The sequence below is a fragment of the Geotrypetes seraphini genome, chromosome 17 (assembly GCF_902459505.1).
Source record: "Geotrypetes seraphini chromosome 17, aGeoSer1.1, whole genome shotgun sequence".
In the NCBI taxonomy this organism is placed as follows: Eukaryota; Metazoa; Chordata; class Amphibia; order Gymnophiona; family Dermophiidae; genus Geotrypetes; species Geotrypetes seraphini.
The window spans coordinates 26,974,311-26,988,989 of NC_047100.1; the positions used below are offsets into that span (position 1 = coordinate 26,974,311).

The 14,679-nt window shown below is 39.0% G+C and overlaps 1 protein-coding gene across 6 annotated transcripts in view; it reads right to left on the minus strand.

Annotated features, from left to right (window-relative positions):
- The window catches only part of FOXP1 (forkhead box P1), an 825,883-nt gene that overhangs the window by 702,614 nt on the left and 108,590 nt on the right, over positions 1-14,679 (minus strand). For 5 of the 6 annotated variants that reach the window (XM_033926373.1, XM_033926372.1, XM_033926366.1 and 2 more), the window contains exon 3: positions 5,756-5,882. The exons of the other annotated variant lie outside the window; for it this stretch is intronic. The gene's annotated coding sequence lies outside the window, so the exon portion shown is untranslated. The remainder of the gene's footprint in view (positions 1-5,755; positions 5,883-14,679) is intronic. 6 annotated transcript variants of the gene reach the window in all.

Genomic DNA, 14,679 nt, shown 5'->3' on the forward strand with positions numbered 1-14,679 from the left:
CTAAAAGGCACCGAAAAAAAGGTGAATTCTCCAAACATCAGTGGGCAGAGGATGCAGTGGCAAAGACCAACCTGAACGATTTGACTCTTGTTTTGAATATCTGTCTGCAAACTTCTCCCAATTAACACTTTTTCCAGAAATCTTAGCTTTCCTGTACATTTTTTCTACAAGAGTGTAATTTGTACTAATATAATGATTAATTTTTGATATGGATAAATTTTTTAATTGTATGTATTATAGTTTATTAAGATTTACTGTTTTTATTAGAATTGTTATGAGGAGTTGTTGATTGCTTGCCATTTAAAAAAAAACACACACACACTGTTTTTTACTTTTGCTTTTTTCTATCCTATTTTTAAATGGAGTTCCTTTCTTATTGAATATGTCCCCCTGTCCCCCACCTTATTTAATGTCTACCTTACCTCCCTAGGAAACCTCCTGCAAAGCCTCAAACTCAAATTCTTTATCTACGCGGATGACATCACAATAGTCATCCCACTAACCAATTTCACACCAGAGTTTCTTACCTCACTCTCAAATATACTCACTCAGATTGAACGCTGGATGTTATCCTACAAACTAAAACTAAACCCCGACAAAACAAAATTCTTACTAGCCACCCCCAACGACAAAATCAAAGACACCACAATTCAAGTGAAAGGATCTACTTTCCCCCTCGAACAAACCTTAAAAATACTGGGAGTCACACTAGATAAACATTTATCCCTGGAGAAACACACAGACATCACAGTTAGGAAATGCATCGCGGTGCTATGGAAACTCCGCACCATTAAAAAATACTTTGACGAGACCTCATTCCGCCTGCTAGTACAATCCTCCATCCTTAGCATACTAGATTACTGCAATATTATTTACTTGAGCTCCACGAAGAAAACCATTAGAAGACTCAAAATGATCCAGAACACTGCGGTCCGCCTCATATTCGGCCTGAAAAAATGGGAACATGTCACCCCTTTCTACCACAAACTTCACTGGCTACCCTTTGAATCCAGAGTCCTATTCAAATTTGCCTGCTTCTGCTATAAAACAGTATTTGGCCTATCCCCAAGCTACTTAAACCCTCACTTCTATCTGAATCACATAAACAAGTACTCCCGCAGAATTCAACTCTTCGCCTTCCCCTCCCTGAAACTATGTCACTACAAAAGATTCCTTGATAAAACTTTTGCCTTCCAGGCTGCCAAACTGAACCCATGGCTAGCCCAAATTGTCCTTGAGGCCCCCACCTACCTTGGGTTTAGAAAATCTCTCAAAACTCACCTATTCCATGGACAAGACACCTAACACCCCTCTCCAATGAACAACAATCTCCTCCTCCCCTCTTCCACCTCCTTTCCCAACCTACCCACCCCCTCCCCCCCCTAACCTACCCCCCTCTCTTCTCCTAACTTCATTCTACCTCCTTGCTCCAAATATTGTTCAATTGTTTTCGAACCACGTATTATTTATTGCTTGCCTCTAATATTGTTCAATTGTTTTTAAACCACTTGTAATTTTTTGTTAATCTAATGTAAACCGCCTAGAACTCCTTGGGTATGGCGGTATACAAAAATAAAGTTATTATTATTATTATTATTATTATTATTATATTGTACACTGTTTGGATCCTTTTTTTGGCTGTTATGTGGTATAGAAAGTTTTTAATAAACATGAACATCCAGGCTGAGCTTCCTACTTGGAGTTACATACAGACTATGCCATGTTCAATGATTCCTGCAATATTAAGGGCTCGCATAGCAGGAATCTAGTGTTACACTAGTGTTCCCATTTCTGATTTTTATAAATGCGTTCAGTAAATGCATAAAAGTGGTCTCACTAATACGACCAACTTTCACATGACCATGTCAATCTGTTCCAGCTACATTTTATTAGTAATAAAAGCTATTAGTTATATAATGGCATAACTCATGAATCTTATATATTTTTTCTGGTGTTGCTAGTTTTCTAAATGTAGAATTAAATTTCCTAATGGAAGTGCTACTGAAAGAAAGGATAGCGTACTTCCTTGAATCTAATGGGTTACAGGATCCGAGGCAACATGGCTTTGCAAAAGGTAAATCGTACCAAACAAACCTGATTGAATTTCTTGATTGGGTGACTGGAGAGCTGGATCGAGGACATAGGCTAGATGTAATTTACTTAGATTTCAGCAAAGCCTTTGACACAGTTCCTCATAGGAGGCTCTTGAACAATCTTGAAGGGCTGAAGTTAGGACCCAAAGTGGTGAACTGGGTTAGAAACTGACTGTCTGACAGACGCCAGAGGGTGGTGGTTAATGGAAGTTGCTCGGAGGAAGGAAAGGTGAGTAGTGGAGTCCCTCAGGGTTCGGTGCTGGTGCCGATCCTATTCAAAATGTTTGTGAGTGACATTGCTGAAGGGTTAGAAGGAAAAGTTTGCCTTTTTGTGGATGATAGCAAGATTTGTAACAGAGTAGGCACTGAAGAAGGAGTGGAAAATATGAAAAAGGATCTGCAAAAGTTAGAGGAATGTTCTAATGTCTGGCAACTAAAATTCAATGCAAACAAATGCAGAGTAATGCATTTGGGAATTAATAATCGGAAGGAACCATATACGCTAGGAGGTGAGAGGCTGATATGCACGGACGGGGAGAGGGACCTTGAGATGACAGTGTCTGAAGATCTAAAGGCGAAAAAACAGTGTGACAAGGCAGTGGCTGCTGCCAGAAGGATGCTGGGCTGTATAAAAAGAGGCGAAGTCAGTAGAAGGAAGAAGGTGTTGATGCCCCTGTACAGGTCATTGGTAAGGCCCCACTTGGAGTATTGTGTTCAGTTTTGGAGACCGAATCTGGAAAAGGACATAAGAAGACTTGAAGCGGTCCAGAGGAGGGTGACAAAAATGACAGGAGGTTTGCGCCAGAAGACGTATGAGGAAAGACTGGAAGCCCTGAATATGTATAACCTAGAGGAAAGGAGGGACAGGGGAGATATGATTCAGACTTAAAGGAAATTAATGTAGAACAAAATCTTTTCCAGCGAAAGGAAAATGGTAAAACCAGAGGACATAATTTGAGGTTGAGGGGTGGCAGATTCAACAGCAATGTTAGAAAATTCTACTTTACAGAGAGGATGATGGATGCCTGGAATGCGCTCCCGAAAGAGGTGGTGGAGAGGAAAACGGTAACGGAGTTCAAAGAAGCATAGAATGAACACAGAGGATCTAGAATCAGAAAATAATAGTAAATATTGAAGAACTAAGGCCAGTACTGGGCAGACTTGTACGGTATGTGTCTGTATATGGCCTTTTGGTTGAGGATGGGCTGGGGAGGTATTCAATGACTGGGAGGGTGTAGATGGGCTGGAGTGAGTTTTGATGGAGGCTTTGGCAGTTAGAACCCAAGCACAGTACCGGGTAGAGCTTTGGATTCTTGCCCAGAAATAGCTAAGAAGAAAAAATTTAAAAAATTTAAATTGAATCAGGTTGGGCAGACTGGTTGGACCATTCAGGTCTTTCAAAATGATTCTTGTTTTTGCTCCATTCTTTTCTCCAACCATGGTACCTCTACAGGAAAGTAAAATCCCACCATTTCATTTTTGTGGGCTTCCCACAGAATGCTGGGCTACGCACAAACCAGGTAAACAACCTTTTCTAGCCAGGAAAGAGTAGGCGTGTGCCAACAGAAATGGCACAAACTGAAACAAAATGAAAACTGGATGTTTCCTGATGGCTCCAGAGCCATGACAAAGGAACCTTTGGATGGACCTGAAGTTGGGATGGACCTGGAAGTCTGGATGGACCTGAAGTTGATATCTAACAGAGAATGGGTACACACACACACACACACACACACATACATACCAAAAACTTCTAGTTATTCCCTCCTTGAAATTTATTGGAACCCGTCGTCAGGATATGTTTTCAGTAATAGCACCACAACTCTGGAATTCTTTACCTCTACAATTAAGAGATGAATATAATCTAAGCCATTTTAAAAAGAACTTAAAAAGCTTCTTATTTAAGGATGCTTTCAACTTGTAAATTGCTTTTTTAGACTCTCTTCCTTCCTCTGCATATTTCTTCAACCTTCTCCCTTTTAATGTTTATCTTTCTCTTACCTAGTGTATCAGTCCGTAAACTTGCCAGTTGTATTCCTTCTTTAAACATTTTTCAAAACATATTTATTGTTTAAACTATTTTTGCTATTTTGTTTTCTGTTTTGTTTTTTTTTGTTTGTTTGTTTGTTTTTGTTTTTTTGTTTTTAATACAATGTTAAATTATATGTTGTTTTTACATATTGTAACTCGCTTAGAAAAATTTTAATTAAGCGACTAATCAAATATGAATAAAACTTGAAACTTGAAACATACATACATACGGTGGTACCTTGATTTGCGAGCATAATTCACATAATTCATTCCAGAAGCATGCTCGTAATCTAAAGCGCTCGTATATCAAAGCGAATTTCCCCATAGGAAATAATGGAAACTCGGACGATTCGTTCCACATCCCAAGAACTTTAAAAGAAAACACAGTACTGTACGTACTTATATTGCAAGATTTCACTCATTTCGAACAGTCACTACACTGTGGGTGAATTGGGCGTGATGCTTTTATTACGTTCAGCCGCGCTCAGCGTGAGCTGTGCGTATGTTGTGCACACTTGAACTGCGGGTGTATGTATTATGCTCAGACGCGATCAGTGATGCGACGCGCATATATTGTGTGTATTTGACGTGACATGTATATGTGCTCGTACTGCATGACAACGCTCGTTTATAGAGTTAGCACCACCAAGAAGCCCAAGTCATTTGAAAATATCTCCTTAGGCTGCAAATGGCTCCATTTCCCACCTTCCCCAACACACTAGACTATTTGTTAGGAAAGCTAAGAGCCCAGATGGAAGAGATAAGAAAAGTAGCAGGTAGTCATAAGAACATAAGAATTGCCGCTGCTGGGTCAGACCAGTGGTCCATCGTGCCCAGCAGTCCGCTCAAGCGGTGGCCCTCTGGTCAAAGACCAGCACGCTAACTGAGACTAGCTCTACCACCGAACGTTCTTGTTCAGCAGGAACTTGTCTAACTTTGTCTTGAATCCCTGGAGGGTGTTTTCCCCTATAATAGCCTCCGGAAGAGCGTTCCAGTTTTCTACCACTCTCTGGGAGAAGAAGAAATTCCTTATGTTTGTACGGAATCGATCCCCTTTTAACTTTAGAGAGTGCCCTCTTGTTCTCTCTACCTTGGGGAGGGTGAACAACCTGTCTTTATCTACTAAGTCTATTCCCTTCATTATCTTGAACGTTTCGATCATGTCCCCTCTCAGTCTCCTCTTTTCAAGGGAGAAGAGGCCCAGTTTCTCCAATCTCTCACTGAGTTAATCAGGTTGTTTAACATTGTATCATTCAGCTCTACTGGCCAGACAGGTGCTGGACAGAAAACTGCTCTTTGTAAGTGAGGCCACCACCTTATTACACCAACACAACAACAAAATGACCAGATGAAGGGGCCTACTTGGGCCTCAAAGGCAACTTCAAATTATTATTGTGCTGAAATCAGAACAATGTATTAAAGTGCAAAGAATTTGCTATCAAATTTATTGATGCAGTCAAGTCATGAAGAGGACGCCAACAGAAGCCCACAAATATTTTTCAGTAAGGTCTAAATCCTGCAGGCAAGGTTATCCTGTAAGTCAATTAACTTCTATAGGCAGGGTTATCTCAAGTTTAATGTAGATGAAACACTTTTTTAAAAAGAATATTAGAAAATGCTTTCTAACTTACCGTTTTTAGTTGTAAACAACACATCTATTTACTCATGGTGCAGGTGCAGCTCTGAAGCGAGACCAAAATCTTAACCATCACAAGATTGCCAACAGGTTTAAAAGCCCCAGAAAGAGCATTCAGAATTCTAAAACGAAAACAAGAAGTTGGGTGTTTTTTTGTGTTTTTTTTCATCTTTTAGCTGAAATGTGAACAAGTCCAATACCCCACCACTTCCTTGAAAACAACAAGGCATGAGACACATTCAAGAGGTGGGGAAAATACCTTTGCACTACAGCATCTCATTATCCTGCATGTTAATGTGTCAAACAAGGTATTTTTTTTTTTTGCTCTTAAATGCAAGATGGATGGTTTACAAACATTTCACCTCTTTCTGAGTATAACGTGTAGTGAATTGAGTAGATTATATATGCACTACAATATCTGACTAAGGATTGAACATAGCCATTCATGTTAGTGGCCAACTTTTATTCCCTTAGAGCAGATTTTATTTTAAAAAATGTAAAAAAAAAACCCCATCATTATCAAGTACAAAAAACAAAATAAGATTCAAGAACAAAGTCCACAGAGAATAAACAAAGTGGACATCATGCTGTTAATCTGTGTACTTCGTTCTAAAGAGAGAAATGGCCCCTTGCCTTTATGGAATCTTTTTCTCTATTGGTTTGTTATTCTGGGGGCCAATATTCAAAAAGATTTATGCTCTCAAGAGAATTTTGTTCATAAACTGACCTTTTTGAAACTTTTCTAGGGCTGGGTGCTGAAATATTTGCCCAAAATTTCGCTAAAAGTGGGTAGCAACAGGGGTGAATTTAAAGCAAGGAAAGAAGTTAGAAGCTGAGCACTGAATTTTCATACTAGGCTCAAATCTAGGCAAACGAATGGCAGGCCTAACTTTATGAGTCTAACCTAAGCTCCTAGATTAAGATGGATTTTCAGCTGAAAATAGGGCACAAATTTAGGCCCCCTTTTACTAAGGAGTGGTAGCGAGTGCCACACGGCAACCGCACTTAAGTCTATAGGGGATTTAAAGGGCTTTGGTACAGTTACTTTGCTGGCCTGCATTAATTCGCTTTAGTAGAAGGAGAGCCTTAGGAAGCTAAGTTGGGAGCTCAACATTTTTTTAAAATATTAGACCTGATAATTTTAAAATCCCCAGTTATTAATAATCAGATATTTCACATTTGAAATGAACAGTAACTAAAGAGAAAAAGCACACCATCCTACCACAGTCCAAAGAAACAGAAAGCAGCAATGGATCTTTATTTGTCTCCCTTTACCCCCAATTTACTTCGGTGAAGCGTTTTCATGCTGGGTGGGAGCTAAGCCAGGGACATGAACACCAACCAGAGATCCCTATCATCTGCTAGAGCAGCGTATCGCAAAAACTGTGTGCCGAGACAGTGAAAATGTTTCTATAGGTTACGCATGATCCGATCAATCTCTAGTCTTTTAGAACCTTCATCCTTAAACATTCTACTGCGTTCCTTAGTAATTTTAATTTAATTCTTATATACCGCTAATAACCGTGAGGTTTCCAAGCGGTTTACAAAAATGATGCATTAAAGATACAATAAATAAAAACTAAATAAATAAGATAGGTACTTGGAAATTCCCTAACTGTCCCAAAGGCTCACAATCTAACTAAAGTACCTGAAGAAACAGTATGAAAAATAAAATAAAAAGACAGAGGTAGAGATAGAGATAGAAATGAAATATTCCAACAAGTAATGAATAAATAATTTAAAGATAGAATTAAAATAATAATTAAAGTAAACAAAATAGAGATAAAAATAAGCATAGAGAGAAACAGAAACATACTCCAAAAAAGCATCAAGATCTTTGACTTGCAATTATTATGATCATTTAACACCAGATCTTAAATGCCTTTCTGGAATACATCATATCCCTATCTCTCAACTCGATCATTTAATTCACTATGTCAAGGATTAGATCAGAAAAAACCGAAGACAACTTCAGATTAGCCAAAATACACCCATTAAACTAATATATAAGCAAAAAAAAAATTGATCGCGTAACTCTTCTTCTGATAAAATCCCACTGGTTGTCACTTACCCACAGGATTACCTAAAAAATCTTACATCTCACGTTCAAAATAAAAAACCTTTCTCTCCCCAGGACTCATGGACAGGCTCCTCAAGAACACTCACGGATCTAGTAATCAAACATCTCTTAACCATTCCCTCCTTACGTCACTTATTTTATGATACCACACACAAGAAGATCTTATCAGGGACGGAACCCACTCTATATGAACGCATTACCATCGAACCTCCAGGAAGAATCCTCCTTAGATAAATTCAAATCCAATTTTAAAGCGTTTCTATTCAAAGATGCCTACAATTTGTAATACCCAGAATTCTAACCTATGACTTCAAATGAAGAGCACACTCCCTTCCTCTTGTACTTGCCTTTTCTTGCACATCTATCCCATCATTAATTGTATTTCACATGTGTTTGAATATTCTGTCTCGGTGTTTTAATGTATAGCCCCAAATTTTACATTTTTTTAAAAATTTCTGTACACTGCTTAGATATTTATTATGCAGTATATCAAATTTTAAATAAACTTGGTAAACGTGAAAACTTGGGAAGAGAGAGGTGCCAACGCTGGTTTTCTACAGGACGTGCCTCCAGTGGTGAGAGGCACATCCTTCACTTCCAGCACCCCACACTGGCAGCTCAGGGCCCATCTGGAGGGTCTTCGCACACTTGCGGACGTTGATGTGATGGCATCACGTCAACATACGCACTTCCAGATGCCTCGAGCCGCAGCCACCACGTTTAGTGTGCCACGGCTTGACAAAGTTTGGGAGACACTGTGCTAAAGGTACAGGTTTCTTCTTAGCGCCAGACCTTATACCGAGATCACTGGGAAGAACTACGTTTTTTTTTCTCTCTGTCTTCATCTGTTGGTAATAGGAGATAACCATTTGCTCAGAATGGGACAGCTGATACTAAAGAAATATACACTTCCCCCTCCCCATTCGCGGTTTCTGCACTCGCGATTTCACATAATCGCGATTTTTTTCTGGGGAGGTGAGGAAAATTTTAAAAAAACATATTTTTTACCTCCCTGCCACCTTCCCGGCCTTACCTGGTGGTCTAGCGGGCTTTCGGGGCAGGAGCGATCTTCCTACGCTCCTGCCCCGTGCAGATCGCCATGAGGAAATGGCTGTAGGGAGTTCCCGTCGTAGTCTCAAGAGACTATGGGAACTCACAGCAGCCATTTCCTCATGGCGATCTGCACGGGACAGGAACGTAGGAAGATCGCTCCTGCCCCGAAAGCCCTCTAGACCACCAGGTAAGGCCGGGAAGGCGGCAGGGTCAGAGCCAGATAATCGTGGTTTTTTGCCATTCGCAGTCCGGCTCTGCCCGTACCCCCCGCGAATAACGAGGGAGAAGTGTACTGTATTTCTTTATCTAGAATATTACCTTGGCCATGCTCTTCCAACACTATGCTGGTAGGATGATCACAACTAGCCACAAAGCCTTTCTTCTTCATTACCACCACACATGTGCACACAAGGTAGGTCTAAATGGACTTGATCATTTCAGTCTGTCGTTTTCAATAATTTATCACGGTCTGCCACTCTTTACTATCTTCTATGGGTTCTAGCAGATATCCATATCTGTTGAAATCATTCCCACTCTATGTAATCCCCTAATCAGTTCTTTGTCTGGTTTGTCTGTCTCAAATAGATTGTAAGCTCTGTCACGTAGAGACTGTCTCATATGTGTTTTGTGTACAGCAATGCATATGTCTAGTACAGTGGGCTCAAACTCGCGGCCCGGCAGGTACTATGTTTACCATAGGTACTATATTTACCATAATCACAAAAGTAAATAAATCAGGTTATTGATCCTATGTCTCTTTAGCTATAAATGACAATATTATTATTAAGACTTAGCCAAAAGGAAAGAGTTATAAACTATAAAAAGTTTTATCTCATGCAAAATTGTCATTTTTTAAATAAGACATTAACTACTTTTTCTGAGGCCCTCCAAGTACCTACAAATCCAAAATGTGGCCCTGCAAAGGGTTTGAGTTTGAGACCATTGTAGTAAAGTCTTTCTAGTAATTTAACGAACTGATATAAATAGTGGGGAAAACCCTAAAAGAATGGCTGCTCATGACCAGATAATGCAAGTTAGTTTGCTACTGTTACAAGTGGAAAACAGTTCTGAAAGCCACACTGAACCTAGAGGAAAACTGGACTCTTTTACTGGTTATGATGAATTCTTGTTTTGGTGCAATGGAATGCATCATAAATGTTGAGACAAATGAGCTTTGGAGATCACACCGGTCTTTTGTCCAGATGACACTGGAAAGCTCAAGTACATCATTCTTGGTCCTTGTTACACGTCATTACACAGACACATTTATGGTAGGTTCTGAAGACAGTAGGTCATTTTTGTCAGGTGTCAAAATAGTCTTACTAGGCAGCATAACAAAGCACTCTAGAGGCTGCCTCGATAATTAACCTTCAGCCTCCAAAGATAAAGAAGAATCCAAACGAGTCAGTCTCTGCCTACCAAGGGAAAAGAGAAGGCCTACAGTAGGAAACCAATGAAATTGAAAAAGAAATAATAATGAACAATAAGCAAGGAAAATCTACGCTGTCCATCCTTTAGTCACAGAAAAAACAAACAAACCAGAGAATACTGTACACTATGCATTCTTTGGCTACCAAGCAGAAAGGAGGATCCTCAATAGAGAATGATACAGGGACAAATTTTTCCTCATCCCCCGGGAACTCATTTTCTCCGTCCCATCCCCACAAGTTTTGTCACTGTCCCTGTCCCATTCCTGTAAGCTCAGCCTTAACCGCACAAGCCTCGAACACTTATGATTTTAAAGTGTTTGAGGCTTGTGCAGATGAGGACGCAGCTTGCAGAAATGGGGCAGGGACAGGAAAATAACTTGCGGGGACGGGACGGAAAATGAGTTCCGTGGGGACGGGGGAAAATTTATTCCCTTGTCATTCTCTAATCCTCAACTGAGCATCCTATGATAATAAAAGGTAGAAGTCGCAAAACAGTGATGAATCTTAAAATGGTCACCCTACAGAAACTGGGGGAAGGGAATTAAAGAAGTCCTAATGTCCACAATCTATGATCTCTCCACAGCAAACAAAAATATTATGTCTTATGCCTATCAATGAAGGAAGACACCAACTAGAAATGGGATTTGTACAAGACGGAAATCTCAGTTTAAACATCCAGAACAGATTTCAGTGCAAACAGAAGACTACTTGTCAAAATCAATACTTGAGTGGTGCAAACAAAGATCCCTAAAGAGAAAACTATTGTCACCCTAGCAATATGTTAACAAAACCTTCAGCTTTGCTGCCTAAGTCTACAGCTGTGTACAACTTAAGAAGCAAAATATATAGTTATATCAACATATATTTAAAAAAAAAAAAGTAATTGTTTAAATTCCTCAATGTATAGGATATAGGAGAAATCTATAATCGCTGTGTTACCCCATTTTAAATTTAGAAATTGTTTTCAATCATATTTAGACATGCAACATAATATCTATACGTTTAACTTGCTTTTCCAAAGAAATATTTAAAGGACATCTTGTAGAACTCTTAGTATTCAGGAATTGTACGTTCTTTGGGACAAAGACCTGTGAATCGAAGTAGGTACCCAACACAAAAAAGGATAATGTAGCCCATCTAAGATAACAAGAACAGTCAGTACAGGAAGTGCTACTTGGATTTTAGCCCACTGCTCCAGTCACTAGGCCACTTCTCTTCTAAATCTATCCACTCTCTAAAAAAAAAAGAATCTTGTTTGACCCTATAGAAAGATTGCATGTGTTAGGTGCCCATTGATTCATATTCAAGTCCTAGCAACTTGATGAATCATAGACCCAAAAAGAAGTCAAGTTGTGTGCTAGTCTAACAAAGTCCTTCGGTGTCATCTCCATAGTTGTCTTCAATGTATGCAGACACCCTCTTTGCCTGTTTCCTTCAATCTTTCCAAACATGATGTCTTTCTCCAATAATCTCTCCTTTCTAATGGTGTGACCAAAATAAGACAGTCGTAACTTCATCCTGTGGGCTTCAAGTGACAGTCAGTGTAATCTCTCCCAAAATTGGTTTATTAGTTCTTCTGGCAGTCCACGGAAAGCATAAAATCCTTCTCCAGCACCAAAGTTCAAATAAATCAATCACATCTTCTTTCTGTCTTGCTTCCGTAATGCCCTTTCACGTCCGTAATGCCCTTTCATATCCATAATTGACCACCATGAAAATAAATGCGTGGACAAGTCTGATCTTCATTTTGAGTGTTTTTTGCTTGCCTTTAAATACTTTGTCAAGAGCCTTCCTTAGCAACCAAGTACCATTCTACAGTACATTTCTTCACAACTAGTTACTTCTTGTTGCTTCCTTGTTTACAAAAGAACCCAAGAAATTAAAACTCTTTACAACTTCTATTCTATCACCTTCAAGTTCAAAATCTTCATCATGTTAATGATCTTCATCTTATTTATGTTCAGTTCTAATCCCATTTTATGACTTTCAGTTTTGGCTTTCTTCGGGAGTTACAACGTATCGTCTTTACTGCTGGCAAGCAGTGTTGTGTCATCTGCACAATGAAGGTTATGTTCCAACCACCAACTTTGAAACCGACACTCTTCTTCCAAATTTTCTTTTCTAAAAATGACTTTGCCGTTTTATTGGAAAACAATCAGTTTTGCCATATTCAGTTCTCACTGCAGCTTCTTGATTTTCATAGAGGCTCTTTATAAGCAAATTTATGTATTTTGGTATTCCAATTTGTACTAGGGTTCTCCATAATTTATCATGATCCACACAATCAAAAGCTTTGCTATAATCAATGAAGCAAAAATACAGAGGATTTTGATATTCCCTACTCTTTTCCAGTATCCACCTAGCATTGGCAATATCATCTCTGGTTCCTTGACCTTTTCTAAAACCAGCCTGAGGTAATTCTTGCTCCATATATGGTTATATGTATTATTTTTAATAATATTTTGCTGGTGTGTGGAATTAATGCAAATGTTCTATAGTTGTTACAGTCTTTGGTGTAACTTTTCTAGGGACAGGTATAAACAACGGTCAGTTGGCTGTGTTTTTGTCTCCCAAATCTGTTGACACAGTTGAGTGAGAGCCATAATAGCACCTTCTGAGCCTTTAATTCATTCAATTGGAATACCATTAAGGCTTGTTTGAAAAAGCCTTAATTACTTCTCTAACTCCCTCCCTTAAAATACCTGTTCTTCTTCAGTGTCAATGTCCAAGTCAATTTCCCCAATTTTTCTACATTGCTTTCTTTTTATATAGATTTTCTGTATATTCTTTCCATCTCTTTTTAATGCCATCTGGGTCATTCAGTATCATTCTACTGGCATCTTTAAGCATCCCCAATCAAAACTAAAATTTCTGCTGTCGTCTCTTAATATCCTGATAAGATAAATCTGGTTTTACCATAAATCTGGTTTTACGATTCAATTCTCTGACATATATCCTGAAAATGTGTTTCCATGTCTTGCCAAACTTGTCGTTGAAATGCTCAGTTCATTTGTAATATTTTCTCTATCACCAGAAAGTTCTGCTTGTCTTTTTTGTTCTGCTACTTTTCTAGTTTCTTCCGAGATCCAAGGCAATTTTTTTTTTGTTTTTGTTTTCTTTATCCTCTGAAATGTTTTTGCAGCTTCATCACTAATTACAATTTTGATGTCATTCCATAACTCTTCAGGTTCTCTCTCTATCACTTATAATCAAGAGCAGCAAATCTATTATTTAGCTTCATACAATAGTCTTCTGGAAGTGACCATGAGCTTTTGACACGTCTACAATCTGCTCCTGGTTTAGTCCGTGCCATCAAAATCCATCAAAATTGCAAATTTTCATCTCCGACCAATACAAATATAATCTATTTTATTTTGATACATGCCATTCGGAGAGGTCCATGTGCACTGGTGAAGTTTATGATGCTGAAAAGCCCTGAATGGCGCTATCCCTACCTACGTGAACGATCGCCTTATCAACCAGGCCAAGGGAGAACTCAAGACTCCATTTACTCACCCCCCCTCCCCAAAAGGCACACAGTGCAAAAAGATGTACGACGGACTACTAGCAACTCATGCAGTGAAATTAGACCACCTCCTCGCTCACTTACCAATAACGCCCAATTACAAAACCCTCCGAAGGGAAATAAAGACTCTTCTATTCAAGAATTTGGTCAAGACAAACTAATGCCGTAACTTAAGTATCCCTTATTTTGGACTCACAGTCTTGTAATTAGTACCTGATCCCGTAATTGTCCTGCAAATGTCCAGCTTACTTCTTTTCTAATCCGCCTAGAATTGCGAGGATAAGGCAGACTAAAAGTCACTAATGTAATGTAACATTTGATTAGTTTTACAAAACTGTACTAAGTTACCACCTGCTTCATTTCCTTTCTTTCTCCTATACTGCACTTTCCAACCACTGCGCCTTCAGAGAGACTTACTCCTTTGGCATTAAAATCCCCCCATAACGATTACACATCTTTTAAAAATGAAATCCTCACGCAGAGCCTGCCCAAACACTGTGGGCAAAAAGCCATTAGTCAAAGTGTTGTTCTAATGACAATAAGGCTGCCTTTCTCTGATTAGGCTGTAAATACGTCCCTATGCCATTCACAATATTAAGCGAGGAGCATCGTAAATTAAACCATTAAAATATTTCCGAGAAAAATCTGGAAAGTCACATTAATTGCTCCCGTATACAATCTGTTTACACGTGGATTTCAAAGGCAATATTATTAACCTGGGCGCTAGCAAAAGGAATGAAGCCATCACCCCTTCCTATTTACATTTTGAAATGTATATGCATCCCAGTTAGAAAATGCTCCCTGTGCTAATTTGTGATCCTGGTTAACAC